Here is a 10,000-nt window from a genome sequence, read left to right as displayed (position 1 = left end):
AGGAAGAGGTGTAGGATGGGGGGAAGAAACAGGGGATGTTCTGCCGTATGGATTCCACCTTTTCCTTAAAATAGTCTGCAAAGTCCTGAGCGGAGATGGAGGAAGGAGAGGCAGCTGAGGGTGGTTTGAGTAGAGTATCAAAGACAGAGAACAGTCGGCGTGGGTTAGACTTGTGCATGTTATTAGTGCAGAAAAGTAGGCTTGTTTAGCTTGCGAGAGGGCAGAATTGAAACAGGATAGCATAAATTTGTAGTGAAGGAAGTCTGCGAGAGTGTGAGACTTCCTCCAGAGGCGTTCAGAGGAACGAGTGGAGGAACGCAGCATGCGCGTGTGGGAATTTAGCCAGGGTCTAGGGTTAGAAGGGCGAGGGCGGCAGAGAGAAAGCGGGGCATGTAGATCAAGAGATGAGGACAAGACAGAGTTGTACTTTCTGACCAGGTTGTCAGGGTCTGTAGCAGAGCTGAGAGAGGAGAGGGAGGAGTGTAAAGTGGACTCAAAGTCAGGTAAGTGAATAGAGCGCAGGTTTCTGCAGAACCGGGGGGTAGATGGAGGTGGAGAAGGGGAGAAGCGAGATAAAGAGAATGAGATGAGATGATGGTCAGAGAGAGGAAAAGGGGAAATGGAGAAATCAGAGAGAGATAAGTTTTTAGTGAAAACCAGGTCTAAGTAGTGGCCATCCTTGTGGGTGCTGGCTGCAGTCCACTGTTGAAGGCCAAAAGAAGAGGTAAGAGAAAGAAAGCGGGAAGCCCAAGAGAGAGAGGGGTCATCAATGTGGCAATTGAAGTCCCCAAGGAGAAGAACAGGGGAGTCTGAGGAGAGAAAGAAAGAGAGCCAGGATTCAAAGTGAGAGAGAAAGGCAGAAGGGGGATGAGTAGAGGTAGGTGGGCGATAGATGACCGCCACATGAACAGGGAGAGGAGAGAAGATCTGGACAGTGTGAGCCTCAAAGGAGGGAAAAGCAAGAGAGGGGGGAATAGGAAGGGTTCGGTAACGGCAGACAGAGGAGAGCAGGAGCCCCACGCCTCCACCCCTGCCATCAGGGCGCGGTGTGTGTGTGTGTATCAGTGTGTCTGTATCTGTGTGTGTGTGTGTATCAGTGTGGCTTTTTTGGCGATAAGCTGGTGATAAGTGGCTTATCGCTGCTTACTGCATGAGGGCCTTAGGGAGGATTTGTTCCTTTAAAGTACACCTAGTTTGGCATAGGATTTGGATGTCAGGGTATCAATGTGCAACCCAAATGTTAAATGGGAGTTGAATGATCAGATATTTCAAACAAGTAACAGGGGCTAGGATGGTTTTAGAGCTGGTTTTTATCTGAAGCTCTGTCATTGGTAGCTTTAGCAATTTAGCTCTGGTCCCAAATACCATTGTTACAGTCTTGTCAGTGTTTAAAATCAGTTTGTTTTGGGAAATCCAGTTTCAAGTCTCAAAAATCAGATTGAAGTACGTGTTCAAGGTCAGAGAGGCGAGGGCTGCGTGCATATAGGATAAGATCTAAGGCCTCTCACAATAACCCGTTAGGAATATTAATTCCTCATCTATCCGACATAAGTATAAAATATAGTCTACCAAGACCCCTAATACAGAGTTACCCACCTTATACGGGAGCAGCTGCCAGACGAGTATAGTAAATGTATCTTATTTCTTTTGCCACTGGAGGGCAGCGTGGAGTTGCAAGGAGTGGCGCCCGTAAGGACGACGTGCCAGTTAGGCGGAAGGAGAAGCGCACACTTTTATGTGAAACGGATATATTTGGGGAGGGATTCTGAGTAAGAAAATTAACCATTTAAATATGTACAGATTTAATCCCACTTTTGGAAATTAGGGATGTTGCCTAAAAGTTTGAGAATGCATAAAGTGCCACCCATGGGCTTTAATGAAGCAGCATTTGTGGGCTAAAGGGAACAGCATTCTGTATAAAGGTATTTTGGACTCGATATAAATAATTGATGCCAAAAACGAATATTAAGTAAATTGAGAATGGAAAAATCTTCAGCACAAACCTACAGAATGTGATATTCTGAGTGATCTTACAGATGTTATCAAATCCCACAGTGAATATATAGAAAATGTCTGTATAGAACGAGTCAAACAAGAATATGCCAATAAAATGTTTAATTGGGAGATACAGGGGCCACAATTCAGGTCATTTAGCTGAAAGAAGAGAAGCCGGTCAGCCGGTAGAGCAGGTCAGCCGGTCAGCCAGTAGAGCAGGTCAGCAGGTCAGCCAGAAGAGCAGGTCAGCCGGTCAGCCGGTAGAGCAGGTCAGCCGGTCAGCTCTGAGATCAGCATTACTTATATCCCCTAAACGTTGTCCCCTGCATGTAATGCTGCAGAACAGCCTACACTGCATATACTGTACATGAGATACTTAACCCTTTCTTTTCGCTCGACTAATCTGAATGATTTGCTAATTGGTTTGTAATTAGAGAGATATTTGTAGCAGAATCCCATGTATGTTATTTTTACCTTTTTAGATACCGTTTTGTGTAATAAAATATATGAGATCAGAGGGGCTTCCTGTTTGCACTCGTGTTTTGGCAGAAGTGTATATGTGACCCTATAAATCTCCCTCACACCTGGGCTTGGCAGCGTGACACTAGTGCAGCGTCCTGGGGAAGAATCACTGAGCTGTTAGCAATAGATACAACGGATAGAAAAGACACTACACATAGGTTTGATTAAAGAGAGTATTTTATTGAAATAATGAATCTCTTTGCTGGGAGGGGCCTGCAGCACATTGCAGAGCGATATAGTAACACGCAGAGCAATGCATTGCAGGCCCCTCCGGCAGCAAAGGGGTGAAGACCAATGCAGGGTGTATAAAGATCTCACTGATAATTCATGCACAAAGTGCAGTTTGTTGCTGTGATCCAGAGGAAGGCGAAACATAACCCCTGCTGTGCAATGGGGGAAAAAAATTCCTTCCTGACCCCATTAAATGGCGATCGGATGGTCCCTGGATCACTGCGCAGTGAGATCAGATGGAGCAGCACAGATCAGCGTTGTTATACACAGGGGCACACTCAGTATATAGAGATGCGGGTGATGGGGCCCTTGTGCCCCTGTGTATAACTCACCTGCTCCCCCATCCCCCTGCATATCTATCCCATTCACCCCTTTTCCTCCCGCATACCTCGCAGGGCCGGCCGGCCATTAGGCGGTCGCCTAGCGCGCAGAGGTCCTAGGGGCGCATTAATAATCATTATTATTTTTTCCTCTTATTATTTTATTTATTTATCTTTTTTTTTAAATTATTATTCTTTTTTTTATCCAGTATTTTGGCGCCCTTTTATTTTTATTTTGCGTTGCGCTGGGGTGCGGTCGCACCCCCCTGCAGCCCCGATATCTACGCCACTGTTTATTTTATTATTTTATTTATCTTATTATTTTTTATACAACTGGGGCACAAATTTTAAGTTTTGCCTCGGGCGCATGAAACCCGTGCTCTGGCCCTGCTCCTTGTTCTCTCTCACCCTCTCACGCCCAATATCCCTATCTCCCTCTAGTACCTGCCCCTCCCTCAGCCTTCCTGATCTTATCTGCCTCTCCTGCGGTCAAACCAACTTCTCAGGGCCCCTAGAATACCCCTGTATCTACGCCCTGGCTCCTCTGCTACCTGCACCTGGCTTCTTCTCCGCCTAAAAAAGGTGAAGCAGCAGATCTGTCCGCACCTCTCGTATTCTCCTACCTGCTCCCGGGGTCTTCTCCTCCGCCTAAAAAAGGTGAAGCAGCAGATCCGGCCACACCTGTCGTATGCTCCTTGGTCATCGTACACCACGTCTGCGTCATCGGCCGCCTTGTAGCCCACCTCATTGTTCCACTTGACGCCCGCTTTGTCGTATGCCTCGTCGTCCGCCTCGTAGCCCGCCTCGTCGTCTGGTGGCACAAAGGGCACCACCTTCGTGTGTGTCCTGATCTGCAGGAGACATGAAGTGTTTGTAACCAGGGACAGTGATACTCTGTATCGCAAGAGCTCCTGTGCCACTTATACCCCATCCCCAATACCACGTTATACCGCCCTCCACAGGGCAAATACCCGTTATACCCACCTCCCCAGGCCCAGTACCCAGTTATACAACCTTCCCAAGGCCCAGTACCCTGTTATACGCCCCTCCCCAGGCCCAGTACTCGTTATACCCACCTCACCAGGCCCAGTACCCATTATATACCCCTCCCCAGAAGGTCATGTTTCTATTTATCAAAAATACATTGAGTTACCTCTGGTTTTCAGGCATGTCCTGGGGGAGTTATCACAGAGACACAGAAACGTCGCTGAGTTTGGGTTAGTAACTCCCTTAACTTCTCAGCAGTTGAATTCCCCATTAGGCGCTTAGCACGTTAAAAACAAGCGTTGCTATTTCTCTGCATGAAGTTGCAGGTAATTGGAAGAGTTACACAGTGACGGCTATTTCATCACTCACCTTCTTCCCCCGAAACGGTCTTTTCTGTCTTATTTTCGGCTTCACATCGGATATCCATATCCATTCTTGGCCTCTGATCTGTATGCAAGGCAATGCTTTAAGACAGGGTTGCACAACCTTTTCCCCCTGCTCCCCCCTCCACCTTCCCCACCTTGTCTCCGACGTTCTGATGTAACGACGTCATGTGATATCACGTTGCTATGGCAATGCCACATCATGTGACGCCACATTGCTGTCGCCAGAAGCCGCCGGAGACAAGGAAAGGGAACTTACAGAGGCCTTGCACGCGATCTCCGGCATTTAATTTAAATGCTGTGGGGAAGAGCGAGGGGCCTCTGTAAGCGCCGAGCCCCTCCTCCCAAGAAAATGTCGTGCCCCTCGATTTGCGCACCCCTGCTTTAAGAGATATTCTGGGACCCTCCAACTCCTCCATCGGACCCTTCCTCATATTGACTGACCTTGCAGTGCTCTGCACTGACTTGCACTGACCTGCTATGGTGCCTCTCAAAATACCATGCTAACTCATTCTGAACATACATGTGTCCTTTTTACATGTTACTCAGCTTGTATGGGCCACAGACAGCTTTCCCGGGGTCCAGGACTAGTTTCCACCGGGGACACTCACCCATGGGTCGGCGACTTTGCGAGAACCCACCCCCCCCAACCTGTTTTCTCTTGCACTGCCATAGACAACAACATTTCGGCCTGCTGGTCTTTCTCAGGTAAAGTGGCTAAACCCACTAAATCCAGCAAAGAAAGGCCAGCAGCCGAAACATTGTAGTCTGTGGCACAATAAATTATCTTTTTTTATTCAAATCCGTGTGCCCTTTCCCATCAATCATATTGTATCCATTGGACGAAATGCCGGTCTTCCCTGAGACTAAGGGGCACCGGTAAAAGTATCACTACTTATTGTTTTTTTTTGGTGTGCAGCAAATCCCCATCATTTTTGCGTTCTCTTGCTCTGCCCCAATCTGACACACCACCTTGCTCTCTCACCCCCCTCTTAGACTCCCCTGTCACCCTTTCCTTCCTCAAAGGATGTCCTTTAATCAGATCTTACCCAAATTGTCTCCATCTCCCTTGGAAATGTTCTGTCTTTAAGCTGTGCGGCTCCTCTTGATCCGAACTTTCTTAGCTGACCCCTTTAGGTTTCGGCTCCGAGGGTCTAAAAAATAAGCGACTCCGAAAAGATGTGAAATATGCGCACGGGTCCTAATGGGGCACTGAGGGGGAGACTTAAATACTAGTAAATATAATCTACTGTGCTAACAAATATAATCTATTAACTAAGAAATATAACTTATTAAACTAAGAAATATAATTTATTAAACTAACAAATATAACTTATTAAACTAAGAAATATAACTTATTAAACTAAGAAATATATTTTATTAAACTAAGAAATATAACTTATTAAACTAAGAAATATAACTTATTAAACTTAGAAATATAATCTATTAAACTAAATAAATATCTATTAAACTAAATAAATATCTATTCAACTAAATAAATATAATCTATTTAAAAACAATACAATAAAAAGCTGGAGAAATGATACGTCAACCAAGCAACAGATGTGATGCCAATAAGCGTTGAACTCCTTGCAGATCCACCGTCAGCTGGTTGTGGCAGAAAGTGGTGACATACAGTAGAACAGAGTGGTTGAGCTGTAACCACGGCAGTCAGGTCAGAAATCAACACAATATTTTTTGAAATTTAGAATGAGAATGTTCTGTATGTCACATTCTGGGCTCAGACTCTGAGCCCTGTCACATGTTAGCAGCTTGTGATAATAGAAAGTATCCATATACTGGGATGTGATAAGAAACATGAAGGTCATTTTATAATGGGTCCCATAACCTGCTTTATATGAAGTATCATTTTACACTAATTAGTAGAGATGTTACATTTTGAAAAATAGCACTTCTGGCGACATTGTTCATTTTCTCTACAAATGATAAATGAAAAAGTTGGATAAAACGTTATATGTGTGTGTGCGCGCGCAATATATATATATAGAGGTATCAGTACCGTGTTAGCCGAGCTTCAATAATCAAAAAATAAATAGATAATACCGTTCTGTGGCTAACGAAATGCTTTTATTTGTGCGAGCTTTCGAGATACACTGATCTCTTCTTCCGGCGATGTTACAATGAATGAAGCAAGCAAAAGGTATACTTAAAAACAGTGTCTCTTGGAATGTTATCTGTGCTGGTCCTTCCCCCGGTGTGGATGTGTTTTATGCCTAGAGACAGCTGTGTGTGCATAGATATAGCACAGTATGTTAAATTACGCTGCGGGGTCATGTGACGTCACCCTCGTCAAATGCCGCTGCAGGTCACATGACGCCGCATCAAGGTAAGGGGGGGGGGGCGCGAGCACCGGCAGGGGGGCGAGCTGCAAAAGTTTGTGCTCCCCTGGTATAACCAATAAATAATATAGCTGATATAGCAATTTGGTTGTGGCTAGAGAGAGATTATAATGGCAGTGAGAATTAGTGGTCAGAATTAATAACAGTGCAATTACTAAAAAGTAGCTGTAATAAAATAATAATAAACACTATGCCTAAACACAATAAAAGTCCAGAAACCTAGCTCTAATAGCTATGTTATAACTCAATCATAAAAGGATCCAATTCGGGCGTCCTCTGGAGCCCTGGCAGCTCTCTTCAGGGAAACAACCACCTCCTCGATAGATATCTAAACAAAAAAAAGAAGAGAAAGCGCCCGCTCCATGTGTAAATTCGGTTTAACAATTTCATTTCCTGGACAAGATAAAAATAGCAAACTCACAAACATCCGTTTGGTAAAAGCATTGTGTGAGACAGGCTCGGGCTCCGTGGTAATCCGGTGGTCACTCCGCAGCTCCAGACTTTGGACGATGACCGGGAAACTCGATAGGCTGCGCCCCTCGCAGTGTGGTCCTCCAGCAATCTGTGGTATGTTGTGGTTCCACTGTAAATCCGGTGTCTCGTCTTGGTCGCGTACCAACTTCCCTTCCGGCGTCAGGACGTATAGTGTGGCAATAGCAACGAGAAGAAAGTACTGAGGTGGGGTTGGATCCTCCTCGGTTATTTCTTGTTTTATTAATAAATAATTTACTATATTTTAATCTCTGGTGCGCATTGTGTGCATTTTTCTTCTTGTCTGCACAGTGCTTCAGATGCTGCATCTGAAAAAATGCCGGTGGATCGGGATGTGAGGTAGGAAAGTGACGTCCGCGCCGGAACGTTATTGCCACGCCTCCAAATATTTATTGCCACGCCCCCAATCGCACCCGCTGCATACCCTGCAAAGCCATAAAAAAGCTCAGGCTTCAGCAAGTGTATTGCAGCGTGTGTGCCTTCCCTCCGTCTGAAATACTATAGACGCAGCCTTATCGACGCTTACTAAATAGGCCCGTGTCTCTCTCTCTCTCTCTGTGTCTCTCTCTCTCTCTCTGTGTCTCTCTCTCTCTCTCTGTGTCTCTGTCTCTCTCTGTGTGTCTCTGTCTCTCTCTGTGTGTCTCTCTGTGTCTCTGTCTCTCTCTCTGTGTCTCTGTCTCTCTCTGTGTGTCTCTCTGTGTCTCTGTCTCTCTCTCTGTGTCTCTGTCTCTCTCTGTGTGTCTCTGTTTCTCTCTGTGTGTCTCTGTCAAAAGAACATTTCAGTATTGCCAAAGCGTGAGTAAAAGGGGGTGTGGGACAATGATTACACGAATACTAGGGGGTACGGTATAATGGTTATACAGTACATTACTTTTGTCTCTCTCTCCCTATGTCCCTCTCTCTGTCTCTCTCTCATTCTCTGTCTCTCTCTCTCTCTGTGTCTCTCTCTCATTCTCTGTCTCTCTCTCATTCTCTGTCTCTCATTCTCTGTCTCTCTCTCATTCTCTGTCTCTCTCTCTCATCCCTGTATGATAGGTATGTTCCAACTCTATTTTTTGCTCTTCTTTTCCGTTTGAGAGGAGGGAGTCCCTCACCTCTTCAGCCACACACCAGGAACGCTGGGTTGCTTTCAGACGCTCGGAGAGGCGGATAGAGTTGTGGATTGCAGGCACTGATTTATCTGGTAAGTACCGCAAACATGCTTGAACAAGGGCCGTAGACATTTTATTTGATGGTTTAGATTATCATTGTCTGTGGTTGTTAGTTATTGGTATTAGAGTTTTTTGATGTTGTTACGAATCAAATACATTTTGAAGTAGTAATCCCCTCCGAACTGGGCATTCCTGGCCAATAATGCCCTGGCTGTAAGAGTTGAAGGGCCCAAGCAAAGCCCCCACCTCTATACACACTAACACTGCAGGGGCATCAGAGTGTCTTGTTGTCATGGCAACAGGGGGTGTCACGTGATGTAATTTGTTTAATAAATTATTTTTTAAGGTGTCCCGGTTTTTCATTTTCGAAATCTGGTCACCCTATTGATCAAGCAGAAAAAGTGAAGAAACAATTGTAGTTTTGCTAATGGACGTCATTTTGGCATATCATTCGCTTTGAGGATACCCATTAATATGAAGAAAAATAACATCGATTCCCAATGTAGCCCCCCTTCCCTGGGCCAATCGCAGATCGGGCCCCCCTCCTCTGTACTAGGGTCTGGCTACGTGTCTGAGTGTGGTGCATACCTGCTGGCAACAGGGGGGCCTGAGTCTCCCGCGATGGTATGGGGGATGACAGGATCAGGTTTCTGGGGTGAATGCCTCCGTCTTATCAGAGCAGGATGAAATTTCTCTTCAGAAGGACTTGGAGAGACTGGAAACGTGGGCAGGTAAATGGCAAATGAGGTTTAATACAGATAAATATAAGGTTATGCATTTGGGATGCAAGAATAAAAAGGCGACTTACAAATTAAATGGAGATATATTGGGGGAATCCTTGATGGAGAAGGATTTAGGGGTGCTTGTAGACAGCAGGCTTAGCAATAGTGCCCAATGTCATGCAGTAGCTGCAAAGGCAAACAAGATCTTATCTTGCATCAAACGGGCAATGGATGGAAGGGAAGTAGACATAATTATGCCCCTTTACAAAGCATTAGTAAGACCACACCTTGAATATGGAGTACAATTTTGGGCACCAATCCTAAGAAAAGACATTTTGGAACTAGAGAGAGTGCAGAGAAGAGCCACCAAATTAATAAAGGGGATGGACATTCTAACTTATGAGGAGAGGCTAGCTATATTGGATTTATTTACATTAGAAAAGAGGCGTCTAAGAGGGGATATGATAACTATATACAAATATATTCAGGGACAATACAAGGAGCTTTCAAAAGAACTATTCATCCCACGGGCAGTACAAAGGACTCGGGGCCATCCCTTAAGGTTGGAGGAAAGGAAATTTCACCAGCAACAAAGGAAAGGGTTCTTTACAGTAAGGGCAGTTAAAATGTGGAACTCATTACCCATGGAGACTGTGATGGCAGATACAATAGATTTGTTTAAAAAAAGGTTGGACATCTTTTTAGATGGGACAGGTATACAGGGATATACCAAATAAGTATATATGGGAAGGATGTTGATCCAGGGATTAATCCGATTGCCAATTCTTGGAGTCAGGAAGGAATTAATTTTTCCCCTTAATGGGGTTTTTTGTTTGC

The 10,000-nt window shown here is 45.0% G+C and overlaps 1 long non-coding RNA gene across 1 annotated transcript in view; it reads left to right on the top strand.

Moving 5' to 3' along the window:
• The window catches only part of LOC142483474 (uncharacterized), a 14,930-nt gene extending 6,476 nt beyond the window's left edge, over nucleotides 1-8,454 (top strand). The window contains exons 2-3 of the long non-coding RNA XR_012797344.1: nucleotides 7,292-7,629; nucleotides 8,370-8,454. This is a non-coding gene — a long non-coding RNA (uncharacterized LOC142483474). The remainder of the gene's footprint in view (nucleotides 1-7,291; nucleotides 7,630-8,369) is intronic.
• Nucleotides 8,455-10,000: the final 1,546 nt, after the last annotated feature.

Source organism: Ascaphus truei, unplaced genomic scaffold (assembly GCF_040206685.1).
Source record: "Ascaphus truei isolate aAscTru1 unplaced genomic scaffold, aAscTru1.hap1 HAP1_SCAFFOLD_326, whole genome shotgun sequence".
NCBI classification, from domain to species: domain Eukaryota; kingdom Metazoa; phylum Chordata; class Amphibia; order Anura; family Ascaphidae; genus Ascaphus; species Ascaphus truei.
This window is presented reverse-complemented; position numbering and strand designations above follow the sequence as displayed.